Consider the following 8,418-nt stretch of genomic DNA (forward strand, 5'->3'; position numbering starts at 1 on the left):
TTCCTGGATCTTGGAACCGCCCCTCTAAGAAGGAAAAGGGGGAAAATCAGCATATCCAATAACCTTCCTCTCCAGAGGACAGCCCTTCTTGAACGTTTTAAATCCTTAACTTCCAGAGTCCACACTCACTCAGCCAGAGAATGGGTCTGGATAAACTGTCCTGTGTTCCAGGTGGCAAGTCTGTGGCCAGGAGGCCAGAAGAGATTTTCCCAAGGTTACCGAGCAGGTCATGAGGTAAGCTGAGACTAGAACTGTCTGTACTAGAACTGCTCCCTCCCCCATAGGTTGTATGGTAACATGTGCTGCTGGCAGAGACCTGAAGAGCTCGTGTCCCGGAGAGGCTGACCCAGACAGGGCAGAGTGTGTCTGTAGGAAGGGCTCTGATCTCAGCAGTACGGAGAGAAGGGATCAGCTCTGTGACCAGATAGACCTCTGGGTGGCTCGCAGCCTGCTAAGGACTCCAGGCCAGGAATCAGAGACTCCTGGGACAGTGCTAGAAGGGATCGCAAAGATCACCAGGCTCTTGGAATGACTGCAAGCCTGAGCTCGGGGGGCTGCCTTCTACCCGGGGCCTTTCCTGTTCCTCACCCCCAGCTACTTGTACCCTCCCAAACTGTCTCATATACATTTAGTATATATACGCCAAACATACATGAATATGTACAGGCTGTCTCCACTGTTAACTGCTGGAATGTGAGCTTCTTGAGGTCAGGCAGGGGCTGTTTCTGTTCTGGTTTTGTATCCCCAGCACTTAGCAATGCTTAGCATGGAGTAGGCTCTTAATAAAGAATATTGACCGATATGTTCCTAGGAGCTCTAGTGGACAGAACTATGGACGAGGCCAGAGTTTGAATCAGACACTTAGTACCTGTGTGACCCTGGGCAAGTCCCTTACCTTCTGTTTGCCTCGGTTTCCTCATCTGCAAAATGGGGGTAATAACAGCACCTACCTCTCCCGGTTGTTGTGAGGCTCCAATGACACGTGGGAAGGGTTTGCCCGATATAAAGCTGCTCTATAAATTGTCATTGTGCTACGTATTCTAGGCTAACTCCCTCGTTTTTCAGAAGTGGAAACTGAGGCCCAGAAAAGGAAAACGAATTGCCCAAAGTCACTCAACCACACAGTGTCCTGGCCAGGTCTCAGCTCCTGTGCTGGACTTCATTCCAGCATTGTTTATTAAGTGTGGAACTCCTAAGGGAAGAACTAGCTTCTCCCACCAGTGCAAAAGGACGGCTCCCTCCAAGATCTCTGGGTAGGGCCACTACTGCTTTTCTAGTTCTTTTTCAAAATGCAGAACTACAAAGAGCTTGCTTCAGCTGACCACAGCTGCCCAGCATGATTAGCACACCAGTGTACAAATCCCCTCGGTGTTGAAACCCTCTCAGGGCCAAGAGCGTCAGCAGCAACCTTTGAGGCTTCCTGAGGTCGGGACCACCCCCCTTAGAAGAGGGTTGGCCACAGACTGGTTGGGATGCAGGGCACACCCTAAGTAAGGACAATGGCACGACCACACCAAGGCCAGATGGACTGCGCTCCCTCCTGCTCACATTTCTGTCTGGTACCCAACTTTCTGCTGTCTGCAGCCCAAGATTCCCAAGATTCCTAGTGAGGGGGAAGGGTGATCTCCCCATCTGTCAGGGTCATCAGAAACTGCTTTCTCTCAGGGCCCAGAGGCGAATAATAATTCAGGAATATAAGAAAGCAAGGTGCAGGCACATGTATCATCTCATTTGATTATGACAACCCTCTAAGGTATCATTTTACACATGGGGAAACTGAGGCTCTGAAAGATAAGCATTTTTTTTTTTTGGTGAGGCAGTTGGGGTTAAGTGACTTGCCCTGAGCCACACAGTTAGTGAGTCTGAGGCCGGATTTGAACTCAAAGTCCTCCTGACTCCAAGACCGGTGCTTCTATCCACTGCGCCACTTAGCTGCCCCTTTATAAATGCCTCTTGATTTGACTTTGAGGCGTCCAAGCTGGCTCTCTGTCAGCCATGCTGGGCTGCTTCTCACATGAAGGTTGGTGCTACAGATGTGTTCAACATAGGTGAGTTTTGCTATGAGACAGCTTATTTACCCATCCTGCTCCCATGGTCCCCATGCCACCAGACTATGGGGGGGTTATCTCTGTTGCACAATCTCCATGTATGGATTCCTTCCATTACAATGTGTGACTTAGTTGTCATTTGATGCCCAGACTGAGGGGTTTGGGCTTTGAGTCTGGCCTGGCTGAAGGGACTCAGGTATCTGATATCCCTGCAGCACTTTGGTTTTCTCATCTGTGAAATGGAATAATAATAATTTCCCTCTCTATTTCTCAAGGTGCTCGTATCTTTGCAAATCATAACTGTTACCCATTAGTATTTTCAGTCCCAGAGTGTCCTGTGGGCTAATTAGTGGGGAAAAGGTCTAATTGAGTTACATCCTTTCCCAGAGGAGGCAGCAGAGAACCAGAGAGAAATGCTTCCATCAGGCCTTCCTTGCAGGCCAGGACAAGAGATTCCTGGGTCAAGCCAAGGCGCCTTTGAGTCCACTCCTCATATAAGGGTCTCTGAGCCCAGGGGACTCCTGGGGAATGAGCAGCAGAGCTGGGGTTTGAACCCAGGGCCTCTATCTCTAAAGCTGATGCTTTGCCCACCACCTGATCCTGCCACCCCACCCCCACCCCTGGGGCTGGGACCTGGGAGGGAGGGATGGGTGGGGCTAGGGGGGAGCAGGGGGTCCTCCCTTGCCTGAATTCTTGCTGGGAGAATTCCGCCAGCAGTTCAGCCTCAAGCCAAGGATGAGGGAACTTTCGGGGTGTGTGACTGAGCCCAACACAGGTCTTTCTTGGTAACTGCTCCTTTCGGATGGCCCATGGGTAAAATGAGTAACTATTCGGTCTCTGCCCAGCTCCAAGATGGAAAATCACAGAAACTGCTCTGCTGGCAGCCTCCACTCCCCCATCGTCATCCATGGTGCTCCTCTGTCACCACCTTGGTTATAGGGATAAAGAGAGGAGGTCGGGGCTTTAGCCACAGAGACAGCAGCGTGTTTGGTGCCTTCTGCAATGCCCAGAGCAGAAAAACAAAGCCCCTGTGTGCAAGGAGGGGGACAGCCTCCCCCTGCCCGCAGAAAGCCAAGGCTTTCTCCAAGTTTTAGCTTGGCCAGGAGTCTAGAGGGCCAGTTTGTGAGTAACCTATGATTTTAGCCCTTTTCCAGAAGGTTGGTCAGAAGGGCCCTAGGGAAAACTCCTGGGCATTTGCTTCCACTACCAAGGGGTTGTCCCACCTTATCTCTATCACCTTTAGGACTCAGACAAAGGTGGTAAAGAATCTCCAGAGAACTTGAGAATTTTTTCAGTCCTTTATTTAAGGGAAGAGGCTAATCGATCCATATTTTTTCCCAAGTGCCATCTTGGAGGATAGATTCAGGTTGGTCCAAAGGAAAAATCACTGGCTTTAGTCAGAGGTCTTGGATTTTCATCCCACCTCTGACACTTACTACCTCTGTGACCTTGATCTTCCCAAGCTTCGGATTTTGTAGCTGTAAGATGAAGGGGTTGAACAAGATGGTCTTTGAGGTCCATTCCAAGTCTAGATGTAGGATCCTTGGGACTCAAATATGAAGCCTTTGAGTGGGAAGGCTCTATGCTAGCAATGGGGAGCATGCAACAATCAAGAGCCACCATTGCCTTCGAAGACAGTGGGAGATATCACACACTGATTACTGTAACACAAAATAATGCATAGACATTTCAGAGAAGTGTGAAGCAAAGTTTGAGGGAAGGTCCTGAAGGGAGGACCTTCTCATTGGTACCAAGAGGGGAGATCAGGGAAAGCTTTATAGAAGAGGGGATATTTGAGGTGGTCCTTAAAGGATGGGTAAGAATTTGGCAGGTGAAGGAAATGAGAGAAGACATTCCAGTCCTTATAAGTGAATCAATTAAGTGCCTACGATGTGCCAGGCAGGGCAAGCTAGGTAGTACAGTGAATAGAGTATAGGGCCTGGAGTCAGGAAGATTCATCTTCCTGAGTTCAAATCCAGCTTCAGACACTTACCAGCTGTGTTGCCCTGGGCAAGTCACTTCATTCTGTTTGCCTCAGTTTTCTCATCTTGAAAATGAGCTGGAGAAGGAAATGGCAGACCACTCCAGTATCTTTGCCAAGAAAACCCCCATTGGGATCATGAAGAGTCAGACACTACTGAAACTGCTCAAAAGCAAAATGTGCCAGGCACTGTGTGATTTGAGAGGGGCTGAGCAGGCTGCCTGGCTGCAAAATATTTCCCTCAACAGCCTGTAGGATACCACCAGTTCTACCTTTATAGCTTTATTCCTTTGGTTGTTGATGTTCCAATTTTCTGAGTCCCTACTTAAAGACAAGCATTTCTGGAAGAGAAAATGTCTTGAGTCCTTATTAGGTAAACCCTTAGGGAAGATTATATCAGCTGGAGTAAAAGCTAGTCTTTGGAAATAAAAGGACTCTCCATGCAGAAGCATGAGGAAGGAGAGAGAAGGGAGCTCCAGAGACAGGTCTTGCCTAGGGCAGGCTATGAATGTGCTGTAGTCCTTTGCAAGCCAGATGTGGCAAGATATGCCTTGAGGGCTTCCCTGGTGCCCCTACGGCTGCTGGCCCTGTACCTAGCACAAAGCAGGCAATTAATAAAGGGTTGATGAATGCACTAGCTGCTGTGAGTCAGTCACTCCGAGTACCACCCCCTCCTTTATTATCAGCAGCACTGAAGGTTCAGCTTCCGAGTGAGGTCTCTCCTGGTCTCCCCAGCTGCCCAACCCCTCCCCTCTGAGGCTCCTTTCCTCTGCTCTGGCTGTATTATCGTCCAAACCCAAATATGCGCGTGCTGTCTCCCGCATTCTGACGTCAGTTTTGTGAGGGCAGCGCCTGTTTCACCCCAGCGCTTAGCACAGTGCCTGGCACACAGTAGGCACTCAGTCAATGACTGTCGGTTGATTGACTGATCCCATTCAGGCACTTTACAGAGGAGCAAGAGGTTATGGGGCCATGATTTCAATGGTGTGCGGATGTGTTGACCCAATAAAGATGGCTACAAATCTGTAAGTCATTAGGTATTGCTGATAATAGTTAGCATTGATATATCACTTTAAGGACTGCAAAGGGATTGACAAATACCTCATTTGACCCTCCCATCAGCCCTATAAAGTAGGGGCTACTATAATCCCTATCTTGCTCAGCAGTTCCTCAATCTTGACCAGCTCTTTGTGACCCCATCTGGGGTTTTCCTAGCAGAGATACTGGAGTGGTTGGCCATTTCCTCCTCCAGCTCATTCTACAGATGAGGAGCTGAGGAAAGCAGGGTTAAGTGACTTACCCAGGGTCACAGAGCTAGTGTCTGAGGTTGGATTTGAATTCAGATCTTCCTGACTCCCGGGTTGGTGCTCTGTCCACCGTGCCACCTAGCTGTCCTAATCTCCATTTTACAATTGAGGAAACTAAGCAAACAGAGGCTAAGTGATTTTGCCCAGAGCCACACAACTAGTAAGTATCTAAGGCAAGATCTGAAACCTAGTCTTCCAGACTTCAAGCCTACTACTCTATTCACTGGGACAACCAGCTAGTTAGCAGGAAGTTGCTTGATACTCAGAGAGGTTATGTGATTTGCCCAGGGTCAAGCAGCTCTTAAGTGTCAAAGGCAGGATTTGAACTGAGTTTTTTAATCAAGTTCCCATCAAGCTTATTTCTTTCAGTTACACCAGGAGGATGGATCAGAGGCTTCTCAGGCCAGACCATAATTAATCAGTGAATTACCGCACTATGACCAACCAGGTCTGTAAGGGAAAAAATTAAGATTTATAAAAAAGGCCAGTCAAGAAGCATTTATCAAGCACCTACTATGTGCCAAGCACTGTTCTGAGGCAATATAGAAATAACTAGGTACAGACAAGCTTTATACGGGATAAATTGAAGACACTAGCAGTTAGTGTCAGAATCAGCTTCCTATAAAAAGTAGGATTTTAGTTGGGACTTGTAGGAAGTCAGGGTAGCCAGGAGGTGCAGATGAGGAGGGAGAGCCTTCTGGGCACGAGGGACCAGCGCCCAGTGACGATGCTCAGGAGTGGTGGGTGGAATGTCTTGTTTCAGGAGCAGCAAGAAAGCCAGCGTCACTGGATTGTAGTGAGGAGCATAAAGTTTAAGAAGACTCCTTAGAAAGAAGACTGTGCATATAGATGCTTTCTTCCATCTTAAGAGAGCATTCACTAACAGGAAGATCTATCAAAGTTTATTATGGGAAATTAGAAAATAATCCGCAGCCAAGGGAGGCCAATCTGAATTCACTTCTAGCCCCACTTTAAAGAAAGATTAACCAAGCAAGAGAGGGTTAACACCACAAGGTATTTGGGGTTCTTACTCATTTCTCCACTCTCTTTGGTTGTGAAGGCATTGAATAACATGCCAGGGATGAATGCTACTGCTCAACTCCACATGCTTTTTCTCTGCTTTCTAATAGAGGGGTGTTGTAATAATTAAAAGGTCAGCTTTGTCATGACGCTAGTAATGGGAAAGAACACTCAGCCATCAGCAGGGCTACTAAAGCATCTGCAGACTAAGGGAAACAAGTCTTTACACCTGCCCTCAAATGTAATAAAGGAGGGTGTTAAGAACTATACTGGAAGAAATATACAAGTAAGAGTAACAGCTGGGAGTTGCAAAAAGGCAAATAGAGGCTCGATGCAGGGAAAGGCTTCCTGACATTGGGAGCTATCCGGGAGTGGAAGGGGCTCCCTCTGGAAACAACTGATAGCTGTCATAGAGCTGAGCATAGGCTGGATGGGCAGCTAGGTGGCACCATAGGGAACAGAGCACCAGGCCTGGAGTCAGGAAGACTCATCTTCCTGAGTTCAAATCCAGCCTCGGATACTTACTAGCTGTGTGACCCTAGGCAAGTCACTGAACCCTGTTGGCCTCAGTTTCCTCATCTGTAAAATGAGCTGTAGAAGGAAATGTCAAACTGCTCCAGTATCTTTGCTAAGAAAATCCTCAGCGGGGTCATGAAGAGTTAAATGAGACCAAAAAACAACCAAACAACAAATTTAAAGGTGCTTTAAACCTGGCAGGCCTATCAAGCTCTAATATTCTGTGTGATAACAAGAGCTGGACCAACATGACAATTCATTTCCCCCTCATCCAGACACACTCAGATAAAAGGATCATTACCATCTACTTCTTTTTTTGTAGCTTAAATTAAAACATCAATCATTCTTCTTCAAATAAAAGTCATTAACATATTCTTTTGAAACTGCATAGCAAATATTGCTTCCCAGACAAGAATAGGAGTGAAACTGTGTAAACCTGTCTAACCAGAGTATTTACCAGCAATATTTGAACATATGATATTATAATTATTTCTTCTTCAGTCAAATCAGAGCTAGATTGAGGCACTTCCTCAGCACATCTTGGCTGTCTCTTCTCCCTCTTCTTCTAGGAGGACACCATTTTTCTTTGTATCCTCGTCAGAAGCTCCATCGTTGGCAGTTTTCTCAGCTTAATGCTGGGTCATTACATCAGATCACCACCCCTTCCCTTTAAGGTCACAGATGTTTTGTCTTCCCAAGGCCAGGAATGTCCATACTGCATCCTCCACAGGGCTTCCATTTATGTTCCGTCATCTGGTTGATGACTATTTCCTTGCCTTGGATACTGTTATGGAACTCAGTCTACTCCAGTGCACTGTCAACCAATGTAAATAGCTCCCTATTCGTTCACAAGGATCTTTCTTTGTAGTTTCTCTTTTTGTTAGGATCCATGTGGCTCTGAAATCATAGTACTTTATCACCTGCAATATTCAGGTGCAAGGCCTTTCCAGGCTTTGACGTTTCCCTTCTTTCTTGTTTATCTGCCTCTTGCTTAATAAGCCACCTTGCTGCTAGAAGGATAAAGAACCTTTCCCTTATGGTGTTTTGGGTATGATGACATTGCCGAGGCTGCGCTGGTCCTAGAGGGCGCAGCCAACCAACAGTTGCTCCTCCTGGGTCCCAGGCTCCAGGCTCCATTGAGCAGGATTTTTCCCAGTCACAGTTGTCTGAACCTCACTACTTGAGTGGCTGGATTCTTTTTTCCCCCTTTCAATCTAACTGTAAGAGGGATTACAGAGCCCAGTATCACAGGATGAGAGTTTCAGAAGTCCAGGGACATTCTCCATGTGCCTCTGCAAAGCAATGCTCAGAATGACCTTTGAGGAACCACAGCTAGAGTCCAAACTCTGGGCATTGCCAGGGGTTTTCTCTGGGACCCAGCGTAGACGCACCACACAAACCTCCAGAAATGAGCCCTTTACTGGAGCAAGATAAGGGGGATAGAGCTGCAGGTTTGCTAGCCATATGGGCTAGGACTGGGTGGAGATTCTTATAATAGCTGTGTGACCATGGATAAAACATTTGACATCTTTGCACCTCAATTTGT

The sequence above is a fragment of the Phascolarctos cinereus genome, unplaced genomic scaffold (assembly GCF_003287225.1).
Source record: "Phascolarctos cinereus isolate Bilbo 61053 unplaced genomic scaffold, phaCin_HiC Scaffold_2;HRSCAF=192, whole genome shotgun sequence".
NCBI lineage: Eukaryota > Metazoa > Chordata > Mammalia > Diprotodontia > Phascolarctidae > Phascolarctos > Phascolarctos cinereus.